At 42.1% G+C, this 16,701-nt stretch overlaps 1 long non-coding RNA gene across 3 annotated transcripts in view; it reads left to right on the top strand.

The window, feature by feature from the left end:
- LOC117351239 overlaps positions 1-16,692 on the top strand; it is a 166,840-nt gene extending 150,148 nt beyond the window's left edge. For 2 of the 3 annotated variants that reach the window (XR_004537362.1, XR_004537360.1), the window contains 4 exons: positions 3,055-3,181; positions 14,673-14,771; positions 14,878-14,967; positions 16,634-16,692. This is a non-coding gene — a long non-coding RNA (uncharacterized LOC117351239). Of the gene's footprint in view, positions 1-3,054; positions 3,182-10,316; positions 10,396-14,672; positions 14,772-14,877; positions 14,968-16,633 lie in introns of all 3 variants that reach the window. The other variant, XR_004537361.1, reaches the window with a different exon arrangement.
- The last annotated feature ends 9 nt before the right edge of the window (positions 16,693-16,701 follow it).

The raw sequence follows: 16,701 nt of genomic DNA on the forward strand, positions 1-16,701 counted from the left end.
TTTGCTTTGAAGAATGCTGGTGTAGAAGGACTGAGGTCGAGATAGACACTAAAGAATGATAGTCTCTGGTATCCAGATATTGTGATGTCATAATGCCTCATTCCACCAATGCCTAAGAGCCAAACTCATCAGTAATGTCACAATGGCTTGATTGTCCTTGGCTCACAAAAGAATCAGAGTATGAATGGCCACAACCACTGACCCGCAAGCTTTGCTTTGAAGAATGCTGGTGTAGAAGGACCGAGGTTGAAAATAAGATACTAGAAAATGACATGGGATTATTTCCCGCGGTTATCCGCGGGGACGGGGACGGTGATGAATTTTGTCACCGTGTCATTCTCTTCTAAGCAGTTAGGAGAAATTCTATAAATGTTACCTGCTGCTAGGTGCCCTTATCAAGGATGCCTAGTGATGCCTGTCCGAGATCCGCGCACAACTTAATTTTTTAAAAAAAGTTGGTTTAATTGGCATGGAAGAGCGCCACGAGTGGAGTGCCACAGGATTCTGTGCTGGGGCCCGTGCTCTTCAACATATTTATAAACGACATGGAACGACGAGTGAGGTGATTAAATTTGCAGACGATACAAAAAGTTATTCAGAGCAGTGAGGACACAGAAAGTCTTCAAAGACCTACAACAAGACATGAACACATTGGAGGAACGGGCCCTCGAAATGGCAAATGAGGTTCAACGTGGATAAGTGCAAGACCATGCATGTCGGTTAACAAAAATCATATGCACCAATACAGGATGTTCGGTGCTGTAGTCGGAGAGAGCCTCCAGGAAAGAGACTTGGGAGAGCTTGTAGACGAGTCCATGAAGACGTCCATGCAATGTGCAGCGGTGGTGAAATGGGCAGACAGAGCGCTAGGAGTGATCAAGAAGGGGATCACGAACAGATCTGAGAAGGCGATCATGTTGCTGTACCGGGCCATGGCGCGCCCCCACCTGGAGTACTGCGTCCAACGCCGGTCGCCGTACATGAAGAAGGACACGGCACTACTCGAAAGGGTCCAGAGAAGAGCGACAAAAATGGTTAAGGGGCTGGAGGAGCTGCCGTGCAGTGAGAGGCTGGAGAAACTGGGCCTCTTCTCCCTTGAAAAGAGGAGACCGAGAGGGGACATGGTCGAAACGTTCAAGTTATTGAAGGGAGTTGACTTAGTAGAGAGAGAGAGAGATTGTTCACCCTCCCCAAGGTGAAGAGAGTGAGAGGGCGTTCGCTGAAGTTAAAAGTTTCCATACAAACGTAATGAAGTTCTTCTTCACCCAGAGAGTGGTAGAAATCTGGAACCTTCGTTCAGAGGCTGTTATAGAGGAAAGCACCCTCCAGGGATTCAAGAAAAGGTTAGATAAGTTCCTCCTGAACCAGAACGTGCGCAGGTAAGGCAATACTCAAATAGGGCACTGGTCTTTGACCTAAGGTCCGCCGCGTGAGCGAACTGCTGGGCACGATGGACCACTGGTCTGACCCAGCAGCGGCAATTCTTATGTAAAGTTGTGCATGGATATCTGCACGGTGCTTAGCGACACCTAAGTCGAGGTGTCTTACCAGCGCCTAACGACACCGGAAAAGTAAGCACGGTTAGGAGCGGAGAATAGACGTCATTAGGCATCTGCGTTAGGGATGGTAAATTAGGCTAGGGAAAGCTTGACCTAATATACCTCTTCCTTTCACAGAAGCGGTTTGTAGCGCAGGGCTGGAGCACGGAATGCTCTGCACGGCTCCCGATGCTCGTACTCGTAGAGTTCCTATGAGCATCGGAAGCCGTGCAGAGCATTCCGTGCGCCAGCCCTGCGTTAAAAATGCTTCCTCGGTTTTGTGAAGTGGAAGGGGATTCCGATGCCTACCGCGAGGACGCCTAATGACGCATCAGTTCACGCAGGCGTCACTGGGCACGGTTTCTGTGAACCATGTGATTTGACAACGAGCTAGGCACCATTTATGGAATTGGGCCCTTAGTGCAGAGCAATGTAGGGGCGCTGACCGATTCACACAGAAACGCCCGCTAGTGCATGCACATTTGGAACTTACCATGGGACACCTATCTCACCGTGCAGTAAGCACTTAATAAAGACTTGTACAAAGCCGCATTAGGCTTTTTTTTATTTTTTTATTTTTTTAATCACCAGCTGTGGCGGTATTAGCTCTGACACTCAAGTTTTAAGTTTATTTAAGTCTTGGCATACCGCCTTTATAGTCAAAGCGGTTTCCAATTAATACAAAGCGTTAAAAAGTTTAAAATATAAAAAAGTAACGAAAAAGGGAACGAATGCGCAGTTACAATGCAGGCGCAACACGATGCGCATGGGCAAATAGGGGAGGGTACATTGCTTAAAAGTAAAGAAAGGGGAGGAAAAAGACAAAAAGTAAAAAAAGGAATCCTTAATGTAAGGCCTGCTGTCATAGGAATTCTATGAGCCTTGGAGCTGCTACCTCCGCGGCTGGTGATAAAAAAAAAAACCTTACGCGGCTTTGTAAAAGGGGGCTGTGTTAATATGGAACCTGTGGTTCATGTCTCCATTTGTTTGGCCACTTCGCTATGTGGTTTCCTTTGTATGACTTGTGGAGGTTTTTGTTCCTAGAGAGCTCCTTCTCCTATTCTGTGTGGGTTTTTTGTTTTTGTTTTTGTTTTTTTTTCTTTTTTAGTATGAATTTGAAAATTATGATCGTTCATGATAGAAATATAATTTCCACATAGAGGAGATTTCTTTGAGACTTAATGGGTCAGCCACCTGAAATTCCCCTGCTTAATTATAACGCATTAACCGTTATTATTGAAATTATTCATCAATATAGCACTACGGGGCATACGCAGCTCTGCATCGATACATGTATGAGACAATCCCTGTTCAATGGCATTTAAAATGTAGCATAGTGATACAGAGAAAAGGTTTTGGATCTAGGGACCCTTTTACTAAAGGGTGCTAAAATCTGGTCTTAGTGTGCCATAATGTAGGGATTTTTTTCTCTTGCTAAACCCAGATTTAACATGGTACTTTTTAGGGGGTTGGGGAGGTTGTGCATTAATACTACATTATTTGTGTTACATTACAGCCCCTCTCTGCTCCTTCCGCGCCCACTCCTGGATTTCTTCTAGCCTCATCCTGATGCATTATGAGACCTGCAACATTGATATCAATGGATAGAAGCATGGACTGCAAATACTACACTGCTTTAGGAGGTAAGTTTAGGATGTCCCAAAAAAAAAAATTCTCCTTCCTGGAACGGGTAACTTGCCAAGTTATGCCGTTTCAGCGTGGAGATTTTGGACAGTCCTGGATTTCTGACTATCCCGTCCTAATGCATTATGGGACTTCCAACATTTGCTTTCCAAGGGCAGGTTCAGGCACGTCAAATCTCTTAATGTTTTGGGATGTAAGCTAAAAACTGGGTAATTGGCATCTCTTCTCAAGGGAGATGTATATACAGAGGAGGGTTAGAGTCGTCTATTGACAGTTCTAGAAACTACAAGAGTTACTTCCCTAGACTTGAGTTTTCACTTTTAATATTCTTTATTCTTCCTGGAAGGAGGCAGGTGATAAACTCCCCTGGTACCTCTTGTGAAAGTTGAGTGAATCACTCATCCCTCGCTGTTTCTTCTACTATGATAACTTTCTTCCTAGCTGAATGAGTTTCCTGCAACTGAAACCTTGTAATGGTAAAACCGTGGCTCTTTTTCACTTTGTCATTCAGGCCCCTTCACACTACATTTTATTTAAGGTTGTCATTGCCAAATGTGAAGGTAGAGAGACTTCAATTTACCCCCTAGAGATAGGGAACAGAGGTTCAGAACAAGATAAGGCAAGCGTGTCCGAGAGACGATACAATGGTGTGACATTTTCAGCTAAGTGAATAAGTTCTCAAATATCTATTATGAAATGCAATTGCAGCCCAGATGTTGTTCTGCTCTCGCACCATTTATCACTGACTCCTTGTACAAAACAGCTTGTAGAACTCAGATGTGCAGAAAAGAGTCATGATTGTAGAAAACTGGCTCAGCTCCACGATGATGTGACACACGCTTTAGTGTTTACAGACGGTAGCAGGAAACCATTAATATTGATGAAGTTCCAGAAGCAGCAACTGCTAACATAAGTTGGTCCATCTATAATGCACTATGGCAGTTCAAAGTCCAATGAGAATCGGGGCAGGTAGTTACATAGATAGATCCTTCATAAATAAATACAATCAAATATAATTAGGGTAAACTGAAATAGTTTCCTTAGTTTGAAAAACAATACATACAACTGTTCTTTGGGATAACACTACAGACCAGCTTATATTATTCCATGAGTGTGCAGAACTCGATATGTAACTCATAAGGGGCCCTTTTTTTTTTACAAAGCCACATCAACAATTTTCTCTTGGCAAATGCACCAAAGCCCATAAGAATTGAATGGGCTTCGGTGCATTTGCTGCCGGGGGAATCACTACTGTGGTTTTGTAAAAGGAGCCCCCAGGTTATGATCCCCAGGGTTACAATCCAGTTAAGAAATGTGTTTACTAAATTGTGCTAATATGCACAGATTAATATTGGTATTAGATCCCTAGTATGTGTCAAATTAAGATAAAACTTGTATTAAAAAAAACTTGTACTTTAACTATGGCAATTTGTAACCTGTTAGTTTCATTTTCACTTCTAGCACACCGGCAAGTAGCAGCTTCACAGGATTTTCACTCAATTTGTCCTTTTTTTAAGGCTTATACACATTTTATTACCATCCTAAATGACACTTTAAAACAATGCCTCCACTCAATGCAGTCAGGGTCAAAATAAAAGCTCAAATATCAGTCCTGGTGGTATGCGGATGAGTTATAGTTGGTGATCCAGAGTAGTCTTCCTCAAAAAACATTTTTCATCGTCCTGTCCATCTATAAAGAAAATCATATAAGGGGTCACCCCATCCTCACAGTAGTCCAATAAACCCACCATTCCATCTGGATTCATAGATTCACCTGTGAAGAATTGGAAATTTTTAAGTTTGAAAGAATCTCTTTGACTTTTTCTGCAGCTCCCGTCTTGAAAGGTTTTACTCTGTCTGGATTTGTCTTTTCAAGTTTGGCTTTGATTACTTTCATGTAATCCTTGATATGCTGTTTGGATGCTCACCACTAACAACTGTTGATTTTCTGCCCTCATCTGGCTGAATCGATATGTTAAGGGGAAACGACCCACAAAGGAAGCGGTGGGGCCATTAGATGACCATGGAATGAAGGAAGTACTAAAGGAAGACAAAGCCATCCCTGACAAACTGAACACATTTTTTTGCATCTGTATTTACCGAAGAGGATATATCCAATATACCAGAAGCCAACAGGCTATACACGGGGAATGAAGTCGGGTAACTGACAGGATTGACGGTCAGTCTATAAGAGGTATGCAGACAGATTGATAGGCTTAAAAATGATAAATCCCCGGGACCGGCGGCATTCACCCAAGGGTAATCAAGGAACTGAAAGGGATTATAGCTGAATTGTTTCAACTAATAGCCAATCTGTCGATCCAATCAGGAAAGATTCCGGAAGACTGGAAAGTGGTGAATCTTCAATAAAGGTTCGCGGGGAAATCCAGGAAACTACAGACCAGTGAGTCTGACTTCGGTACCGGGGAAGATGGTAGAGGACCAGCCAGCATGGCTTCAGCAAAGGAAGATCTTGCTTGACAAACTTACTGCTCTTCTTCGAGGGAGTAAATAGGCAAATATACAAGGGAGACCCGGTTGACATCGTATATCTACAAGGTCACGCATGAACGTCTACTTTGAAAAATTGCAAGCCATGGAATCGAGGGTGATATACTCATGTGGATTAAAAACTGGTTGGCGGATAGGAAACAGAGAGTGGGGGTAAATGGACAATACTCGGACTGGAAAAACGTCACAAGTGGAGTGCCGCAGGGTTTGGTGTTTGGGCCTGTGCTCTTCAACATATTTATAAATGACCTAGAAACTGGCACAACGAGTGAAGTGATTAAATTTGCGGACGATAGAAAGTTGTTCAGAGTAGTGAGGACTCAGAAGGATTGCCAAGACCTACAATGAGACATAAACACACTCGAGGAATGGGCAGCGACATGGCAAATGAGGTTAAACGTGGATAAGTGCAAGGTGATGCATGTCGGTAACAGAAATCATATGCATGAATACAGGATGTCTGGTGCTATACTTAGAGAGAGCCCCCAGGAAAGAGACTCGGGGGAGTACAAGTCAATGAAATCATCCGCGCAATGTGCAGCTGCTGCGAAAAAGGCCAACAGAATGTTAGGAATGATTAAGAAGGGGATTGCAAACAGACCTGAGAAGGTTATCTTGCCACTGTACTGAGCCGTGGTACACCCCCTCCTGGAATACTGTATCCAACACTGGCTGCTGAACATGAAAAAGGACAGTACTACTAGAAAGGGTCCAGAGAAGAGTAACAAAAATGGTTAAGGGACTAGAGGAGTTGATGTACAATGAGAGGCTGGAGAAACGGGGCCTCTTCTCCCTTGAAAAGAGGAGACTGAGAGGGGACATGATCAAAACATTCAAGATAAAGAGAGATTGTCCACCCTCTCCAAGGTAGAGAGAACAAGAGGGCACTCTTTAAAGTTAAAAGGGGATAGATTGCGTACTAACATAAGGAAGTTCTTCACCTAGAGAGTGGTGGAAAACTGGAACGCTCTTCCAGAGGCTGTTATACGGGAAAACACCCTCCAGGGATTCAAGAAAAGGTTAGATAAGTTCCTGCTGGGCCAGAACATACGCAGGTAATGCTATAGTCAAATAGGCATCAGTTCTGGGAAAAAGCATCAGGGAAGGTATTTTTCTAGTAAGCTCTGACAGTAGATTCAAGCGACCCAGACTGGTCATTTTCAGAGTTGGTCATTGGACTCAGTATGACACTTCTTACATCTTTATGTGAAAGCTCATTCATAGTCAATAGTTCCCGTTGAGATTAATGTGTATTAGTACAATCTCATAAATGTCTGTGACTTTCTGATCATCCCACAGGAATTGTATTGTGATCGCTAAGGTTCCTGGCCTTTTGTTTTAATGGCTGCATCTTCCTTCTTCCCATCTGGGCCTCCTGCTATCACCACCTTACCTCTTTCTGGGTTTGAAGGTATGAGAAGACTGAGTGTTGTGTGTGGTCTTTAAGGACAGGTCTGTGTTAAATAGGGAGTCTACATCAGAGGGTATCAGGACTAGAGCGTCCCAATTCTTGATTTAAATCAATTACAGATTTACTCTGGCTGAATCAATTTGTTTAAAAAAAAAAAAAAATCGGTCTTACTGATTCAGTGGTCAGATCTCAGCTCGTTCTCTCCCATAGCAGCAACAGGGCTGTGATCGGAGTGATGCAGAGGAGGAAGCTGTAAGAGCAGAGCTTCCTCCTGCTACTGAGCCACGGGAGCAGGCTCCTGCAGCTAATCCCCCTCCAATCTGAGGCAGATGGCTATGAGCTGCACCACAACGCATGGCTCTCTGGGCTGGGCAGAGCCGCACACGCACAGCACTAGGGGGCTGGCAGCTGCAGGCATAGTTGTCGGAACAGGGGGACACGGGGGCCATGGCTTCTTTCAAATTGTGTCTTTTGGTTTCTCCTCTGCCATAGAGAGACGAATCAGCCAACCAGCTGGTAGTGCTAGCATGTAAGGCAAAGCACTGCTGGCTGGGAAGGCAGGAGTGCAGAAGGGGGGGAGCGCGGGGGAGGGAATGAAGAGAGAGAGACCAACGGCTGGGGAGGGAAAATAGAAGAGAAAAGACTGGACTGCAGGGGGCAGTGAGTGAGTTAGAAAGGAAGGATAGAGATATCTGATTTTTTTTTTTTTTGGGGGGGGGGGGGAGGAGAAGACACTCCACAAAGGAAGGAGAGAAAGAGAGAGAGATCCATGGACAGAGAGGGAGGGAGAGAGATGGTAGACAGTGGGAAAGAAACAGAAATGTTGGATATGGCAGTGGAAGGGAAGGTACAGAGATGGAAGATAGATGGTGAGCACGGAGAAAGAAGAAAATATCAAAAGGGCAGGAGACCCTGCGAGATAACAGAAGACAAACAAAAACTAGAGCCTGGGACCAACATGATTTGAATAATAAAATGGCCAGACAAAGTTAGAAAAAATAATTATATTTCCTATTTTGTGATTCCGTCAGGTTTTGGAAATCCCTCCGGGCACCCAGACAGTCCTTTAAAAAGAGGACATGTCTAGGTTTTTCCAGATGTCTGGTAACCCTAGCTACAAGCATTTGCACCAGCACTATGGCTGACATGATTGTGCCTAAAATATGGCTGTTTTTGACCCATTTCACTAGTATTCCATAGGCATGTTTTTACCCTGTATTCAATTACCCCCTAATTCTATAAATGACGCTAAAAATTGCACGCACAATTTAGTTGAATAACATGCAATTATTGGTACTAATTAGAATCAATTACAAGTTAGGCATGCAAATTTAGGCGCAGGATCCATGCCTAAATTTTACATGTGAGTCGGAAAAGGGGGTGTGAGCAAATCAGACATGTTACTTTACGTTAGGTGCATAATTATAGAATAAATTTAGCTGCAGGCACGTATACACTTTTTGTTTTGTGCAAACGACTGCACCTAAATCTAGTCGCAGTTCTGGGCGTGCGTGCTAGTCTATAAACCACGCCAATCTAAGCGTGGTTTATAGAATAATTCTTTCTTGGGTGCTGCTTTTTTTTTTTTTTTAAAGTGCAATGTACGGAAGTCAGTCCTTAACCTCTGTTTTTCTACTGATTTCTTTCAAGTGTGGTTTCATTCTATTAAATAATAATAATAACTTTATTTTTCTATATCGCCATAGTCAGGCGACTTCTAGACGGTTTACATTGTAAGAAGGCTGGACATTCAGCGAATAACAAAAGGTCTTAATACAATACAATAAGTCTACATACAATACAATGCAATGAGTCTAAATACAATACAATAGTCTAAATGGGAAACTTACGTACTAATTGGAGTTCTATGGGTAATGAATACCTGAATACTTTAGAACTTACATTCAGGGGTAGGGAACTCCGGTTCTCGAGAGTGGTATTTCAGTCGGGTTTTCAGGATTTCCCCAACGAATATGCATGAGATCTATTTGCATGCACTGCTTTCAATGCATATTCATTGGGGAAATCCTGAAAACCCGACTGGAATAGGGCTCTCGAGGACCGGAGTTCCCTACCCCTGAGATAGGTTGAATCAATGTTATATCATTGATTGTGTGCCTTTGTGTTGACCTAACATCACTGTTCTATTGCTGTTTTTTTTTTTTTTTTCAACTAGATAACAGTGTCTGATACTGTGCACTGTAATTTATTCATTTGCCGAGAAGCTGATTGTAATGAGATGAGCATTGTTGCCAAGACAAACTTGGAAGCAGGCGATCCTTCTCTTAGGTCTTGGTATATATTTTCTCAGCACAAAAGGAAGTTAAAATGTCCTTCAGTGTTGCGCTGAAACCATCCAATTGTCTTTGCACTGCACAGCGACACAGTTTGAAATATTGGATGAGGGAGGAGGCAGAGGAGGAGAGGTGCCGGCCATTCTAGCCATTTGATCAGCGGAATGCCTCTGTGCTTTATAATTTATGTCGGCTAATTATTGGGCACCTTTATGAGCACAGTTGGCTTTTATCGATCTGAAGCGCTTAAATAATGAACTTCAATGAACGAGGAGTTCTACTCACATGAACTAGCTGAAGTGATGGCATGCCTATTTGGTATTAAACGAAGACAATTCTAGTGAGTTATGATCATTTTTAGTTGCCCGCTATGGATTTTATTTGCTGAAGTGCGGTGATCAGAGCAGAATGACTCTGGCACACAGCTCACTTTGGACAGAATAAATCACGGAACAGGAGGTGAACTCCATTTCTCTACGTAAGGTGACACTACTAATTCATAAGACAGAGGTGTTGCATTTTCCGAGCTGTTGGAAAACACAAAAGATGAAAATAGATTAAATATTTAAAACCTCTACACAAAAAAATTCACTCAGATAGATTAACAGTTGCAGAATTTTATTAGTTGGGAGGGATGTTATCATGGGAAATCTGCTATTTGTTTCTTAATTAGATACTATTGTAATGACTTTTTTGGACATGTTATGTTGAAGCACAACTCTTACTGCATTGACATGGATTGGTAAAAAGGTCTATGCCTGTTCTTTATATCGGTATTTTTACAGCCTTATCACATTCAGATTCTTTGTAATGTTGACTGTTGACAAATAGTTGACTGTTGCTGATAAGATTCAATTTAAGTTACTGATGACATAAGTGCATAAATGTTTGAATCAACAATCTTGTCATTACTTGAAGGACTATTCATCGGTATGTTCCAAGAAGGTCTCTCCATTCTGAAACTACATATCAGTTGGTGATTCCGATGAGTCAGGAGGTACGTCTTGAACATACTTGTAGACGAAGCTATTCAGTGGCTGGCCCTGTGGCCTGGAACATATTACCAACAGGGACTTCAGTGCCAATCAAATTGAGTCAGTTTAAAAAGCTGTTGACGTGACATTTGTTGATGCGAGACCGATGATGCAAGGAACTTAGGATATGAACTCTCCATTGCTTTCTTTTGATTGTTGTTTGTTTTAACCTATGCTTACGCGGACGACATCCAGTTGACTCATGCATTCAACCCGGAAAACTCAAATGACATAGCTCAAATTAACCAAAAATTAGAACAAATAAAAAATTGGCTAGTACAAAACAAACTAGCACTAAATGTATCCAAGACAAGGGCTCTATTTTTTCCTTCAAAACAAGACCTAAAACTATCAATCCCTTTTTCGATTAACAACACACCAATTGAATTAGCAACTTCACTTAAGATTTTAGGTGTAATCATCGATAGTAAATTTTCTTACCAAGAACATATTAGCAACACAGTTAAAAACTGCTTCTACCGTTTGCGCCTAATCCGTTCAATGTCCAAGTACTTAGAGCCAAAATCATTAAATATTTTAGTCCACTCACTCATAATATCCAAATTAGATTACTGTAATTCCTTATTATTAAACATAACAAACAAGGAACAAAGACGTTTACAAATAATTCAAAACACCGCCATAAAATTAATACATCAAGGAAAGAAATATGATCACGTGACTCCATATCTGATGAAATCTCATTGGCTACCCATTAACCAGAGAATAATATATAAAATAGCATTATTAGTCTTTAAAACAACTACTACAAATGAACCTCAGTTCATTAACCGCTTATTAATTCCACACTCCTCAAATCGCTCTCTCCGGTCTAATAGTCAGGAGTTACTTATGGTTCCATCATTGAAAATAATAGGAACTAGGCGACATGATATTTTTTCAGTCAAAGCCCCGCTTATCTGGAATTCTCTTCCTTTCTACATTAGGAATATCAAAGATCTCACTTTATTCAAAACTAATCTAAAAACATTTCTGTTTAAGGCTTCCTTTAACCCTTAAACAGGAATCATTTTTTATCAATTTAAAATATCATAAACTTCGCAAATTTTCTATTTTTAGGTACCCCCATCCCAATGTTCTATCCTACCCTATCCAATTTTCTTCGTCTATCTATGTGGACACAACAACATTGTAACTTTTTACCCCGCATGTTTTTCCCAACCTCTCCAGTAGTGTCTGTTTTGTTAAGTGTTCACGAATATGTTTTTTAATTCACAAAAATGATCTTAACTGTTTTTACCCTTATATTTATTGTAATGTTATTCGCTTAGAATTCTTAAGCGAACCATTAAATTTAAATAAACTTGAAACTTGAAACTATGTACTTAAGTATACTGCTTTGGCACAAAGTGGTCTATACCTTTTACTAAGGTGCGCTAGCGTTTTTAGCGCACGCACAAAATTACCGCGCGCTACGCTTCCAGAATAACGCCAGCTCAATGGTGGCGTTAAGGTCTAGCGCGCACGCTATTCCGCTCGTTAAGGCCCTAACGCACCTTAGTAAAAGGAGTCCCTAGTGGAAGCCTGTTTGTTTACTTTTTTCAGATTATTGCTCGGTCTGTAATGGATTGCTATTGAGCATTAGATCCATTCACAAAATCCTCTAGAATCGTCATGTTTTGATAAGTGACTGCCATCTGAAACAGTCTGGCATAAATAGAGAATTGAAAACAGGCTAAACGGCATAACTGAGCGTTCTTTTTTATTCCTTGTAAGAATCAAGTATTTTGTTCACAAATATCAGGAAATATCACAGTCCGGTGTCATACAGCACAGCTCAATTTGCACCCAAATCTCTGTGGCCTCTGTAACAACTAATGCATAGTCTGAAAAAAAATGTATGACTAAAACACATAATCCTCATATCCTACAATTCTATGCGGGTTACAAATTATTCAGGTACTTATTTCCTAACTGTTCTGGGGGCCCCCACTCTATCTAATGTACCTGGGGCAATAAGTGACTTTCCCAGGATCACGAGGAGCAGCGTGGGTTTGAACCCACAACCTCAGGGGGGCCGAGGCTATAGCTTTAACCACTGTGCTACCATATCTCAAAAAAGATGTAGTGGAATTAGAAAAGGCTCGAAGAAGAGTGAAAAAATAATTAAAGGGGATGGAACTCCTCTCGTATGAGGAAGGACTAAGGAAGTTAGGGTTCTTCAGCTTGGAAAAGAGATGGCTTGAGTGTTTCAAAGATTCAAGAGCAATGTTAGAAAATTCTACTTTACGGAGAGGGTGGTGGGTGACTGGAATGAGTTCCCGAGAGAGGTGGTGGAGAAGAAAACGGTGACTGAGTTCAAAGAAGCTTGAGACGAACACAGAGGATCTAGAATCAGAAAATAATAGTAAATATTGAAGAACTAAGGCCAGTGCTGGGCAGACCTGCACAGTCTGAGTCTGTATATGGCCGTTTGGTGGCGGATGGGCTGGGGAGGGCTTCAATAGCTAGGAGGGTATAGATGGACTGGAGTGAGCTTTGACGGAGACTTCAGTAGTTGGAACCTAAGAACAGTACCAGGTAGATCCTTGGATTCTTGCCCAGAAATAGCTAAGAAGAAGAAAAAAAATTGAATCAGGTTGGGCAGACTGGATGGACCATTTGAGTCATTATCTGCCGTCATCTACTGTGTTACTATGTTAAAAGTGATGTTTCTATCAAGGGATGTAGTTATGAATATTCCTGATTCGGTGCAAGTCTTGGGAACCACCATCCATATCAGATATTTGGGAGTGATATTGGGCTCCCGTTTGTCCTTTCAGTCTCACACACATGCAATGGTAAAGAAGATTTATTTTAAATTGAGATTATTGAGTAATATCAAATCTTACTTGTCTGGGGCCAATTTTAAATATGTTCTCCACACAGTTGCTTTGTCCAGTTTGGATTATTGCAATTTGGTATTGTTAGGAGTTTCCATGGCCACAATCCATGCTTTACAGGTAACTCAAAACGCGATAATTCGAGTTTTCTTCAGGATTGGGAAATTTGATCATGTATCTGACTTCTATGTCAAGCTGTATTGGTTAAAAATAGAATTCAGGATAAGGTATAAACTGTTGTTGTTAACATATCTTTGTATTCATGGGATGGCACTGAAATATTTGATCGCATTTCGAAGTTTACATTCAATTCATTTTGGGGATTTGAATGTCCCCCACTCTAAGGCAAGCGAGATTATATACAACCAGAGTGGGGTTGTTTTCTTGTGCTGGTCCTGATACTTAGAATAATATTCTGCTTTACATAAGAAAGCAGAATGATTTGAATATTTTTAAAAAGCTCCTGAAATGACATCTTTTTTTGTGAAATGAAATATAGGTGTTGAGCACTTATTTTATTTGTTGGAGCTGAATGATGTCTTGGAAGAGATTTTGTAATTGTTTGTTATTTATGGATGTTTGTAATGACTATTGTGTGTGTATTTTTGTAACCCACTTTGTTAAAGGTGGGCTATAAATAAACTATAAAGTACTGAGTGGTGCAGAACAGATATATGTGAATCGATTTTTTTACTTTTTCCAAAATTTACAAAGACTAAGGGACACTCAATGAAGTTACATGGAAATACCTTTAAACACGTGAAAATAATATTATTTCTCTCAACAAATGATTAAACTCTGGAACTCATTGCCAGAGGATGTGGTAACAGCAGTTAGCAAAGCTGGGTTTAAAAAAAGGGTTGGACAAGTTCCTGGAGGAAAAGTCCATAGTCTCCTATTAAGACAGACATTGGGAATGCCACGGTTTGTTCTCAGATTGGTGGTGTGGAATGTTGCTACTATTTGGGTTTCTGCCAGATTCTTGTGACCTGGATTGGCCACTGTTGGAAGCAAGATACTATACTAGATGGACCACTGGTCTGACCTAGAGTGGCTATTCTTATGTCCACAGGAAGATCCACCATAGAGCGCCATCAAAGCCCTCTAATTTCCCTAGAAATATTAGCCATATACATACATGCTAATAATCTCTTGGAGCTCTCCAGTGCAAACCTCTACTCCTGTCTGAGGTTAGCATATATCCAAACTGGATTTGCATACTCAACTTCTGCTATTTTGCCATTTTAGCACTTTCTAAACTTTGTTTTATGCTTGCAGAAAAATAGAAAAGCTAGCTGCAAACAACCTTGCTTTTCTGATTTTAATATATAACACCTCTAAATAGAGGTGGTGTTTTTGGGTTTTTTTAGCAACTTTTCTCCTTGTTATATCATTAGTGGAGAAGACAGAGCCCAAGGCTGAAGTTTCTTTGGAGCAACACTGCTCTGAAGGTGTGAACGATTAATGATGTCTTCAGAAGGGCATAAGAAAATAAGGTTGGTCTTGGGTGGTATTCTGTATCTGAATGTGTCCATTCCATTTTGAAAGCTATGTTTCCTTCCCTTCCCATAAAGTGTATTTTGAACATTTTTCTCTTTACAGGTCAGCAGATACTTCTGCTCAGCACTCCAATCTCTGAGGACCCACCCTAAAGAATTACCATTAACCTGGGGCTTGGCGGCCCTTCTTTTGGTAGGAGGAAAATTTAAACAGACCCATGGCAGAGTTTTATTTACCTTTTAAGCAGATAGTAGTTTGAAAATCCTGCGGAGCAGGCTGGATGGACTACTGGTATTTAATCTCTAAGGATCAGACCTAGTTCCTGTTCCTAGGAGGGGGCATTTCCTCTTCTGCCCTCTCCATATTTTCTTCTTTGATAGGTTGTGTTTTTAATGTTTAGATACAATATGACTCATAGGTGTCGGAACGGGGAGGACCACAAGGGATGTAGTCTCCCCCAAATTGCCACTTTCATCATCCCTGGTGGTCCAGAGGTGTAGCGGGCAGGAGCCGGATTAGTCGCGGCTTGTTTCTTCTGCCGCTGAGCAGCAGTGAGCAGGAGTGTGCTTTGACGCGCTTGCTTGGTGCTCAGCGGCTTCTTTGACTGGCTCCCGTGCATTCTCATGAATCGCGGGAGCCAGTTAAAGAAGCTGCTGAGCACCAAGCAGGAGTGTCAAAGCGTGCTTCCGCTCATTGCCGCTCAGAAGCAGAAGAAACTAGCCACAACCGGCCCAGTTAGCAGCAGGACAGGAGCCGGAAAGCTTGCTCCTGGCTACTGCACCTCTGGACCACCAGGCCAGAGGAGGTAGGAGGACAGGGCAGAGTGCAGAGCGAGGGAGGGAGGGAAGGGGGCTGGGTACAGAACCTGACAGGGAGGGAGGGGGGCTGGGTGCAGAACCAGACAGGGAGGGAGGGGGGCTGGGTGCAGAGTCTGACAGGGGAGGAGGATGGGGTGGCTGGGTGCAGGGGGTAAGGCGTTGGGAAGGCAGGGAGGACAGATGCTCAGGGGTTTGGGAAAGACAGATACTGCATATACTGGGAGAGGGTTGGGAATGACAAATACATGGACGGGGGGGGTAGGAAAAGAGAGATGCTGCACAGGTGGAATATTGGGAAGGGAGAGAAAAAAATGCTGCCACTGGGGAAAAGAAAAGGAATGGAGAATTGTTGGACATAGGTGTGTGAGAGGGAAAGAGATGTATATGGGGAAAGGAAGAAAGAGGGAGAATTGTTGGACATGATAGTGATGGAGAGTAGGGAGGGAGAAATGTTACACTGGGATAGAGGAGAGATGACCTAAAGAAGGGAGAGATGTCAGACCACTGGAATGGGAAGAAGAGGGAGAGAGATGCCAGACCACAGAATGGAAGGGAAGGAGGGGAGAGATGCCAGACCGTAGAAAGGAGAGAAGAGAGATGTTAGATCTTGGGAAGAGGGAGGGAAGGAGAGGATAAAAATGCCAGACCATATGAGGAGGGAAGGGGGAAGACAGAGATGTCTGGCTATGGGATAGGGATGAGATGGTGCATAGGGAAGGAGTGGAAGGGGAGACAGAGGGAGGAGATGGTGCACAGCGATGGGTGTGACAGGGAAAAGAGATAAGAAGAAATGCTTCTTATGAATAGATGGAAGTAGGGAAGAAGAAAGAGGGAGGAGATGGTACACATGGATAGATGGGAAGGGAAAGCATGGAAAAGTAGACTTTGAGAAAAAAGTTGAATGTTAGTGCTGTTTTCTACACTATATTTTGAGTAGGAGATATGCTGTACAATTAGATTCATTGGTATATACATATGTATACTGTTTATCATCTCCTTTGTTTCACGTATATTACCCTGTTTTTGATCTGTTGATAAAGATGGATGGCAGAAAGTGAAGGAGAAAAAACCAGCAAATGGATAAGGTGGCCATGGATATACAGTTAAG

Source organism: Geotrypetes seraphini, chromosome 17 (genome assembly GCF_902459505.1).
Source record: "Geotrypetes seraphini chromosome 17, aGeoSer1.1, whole genome shotgun sequence".
In the NCBI taxonomy this organism is placed as follows: Eukaryota; Metazoa; Chordata; class Amphibia; order Gymnophiona; family Dermophiidae; genus Geotrypetes; species Geotrypetes seraphini.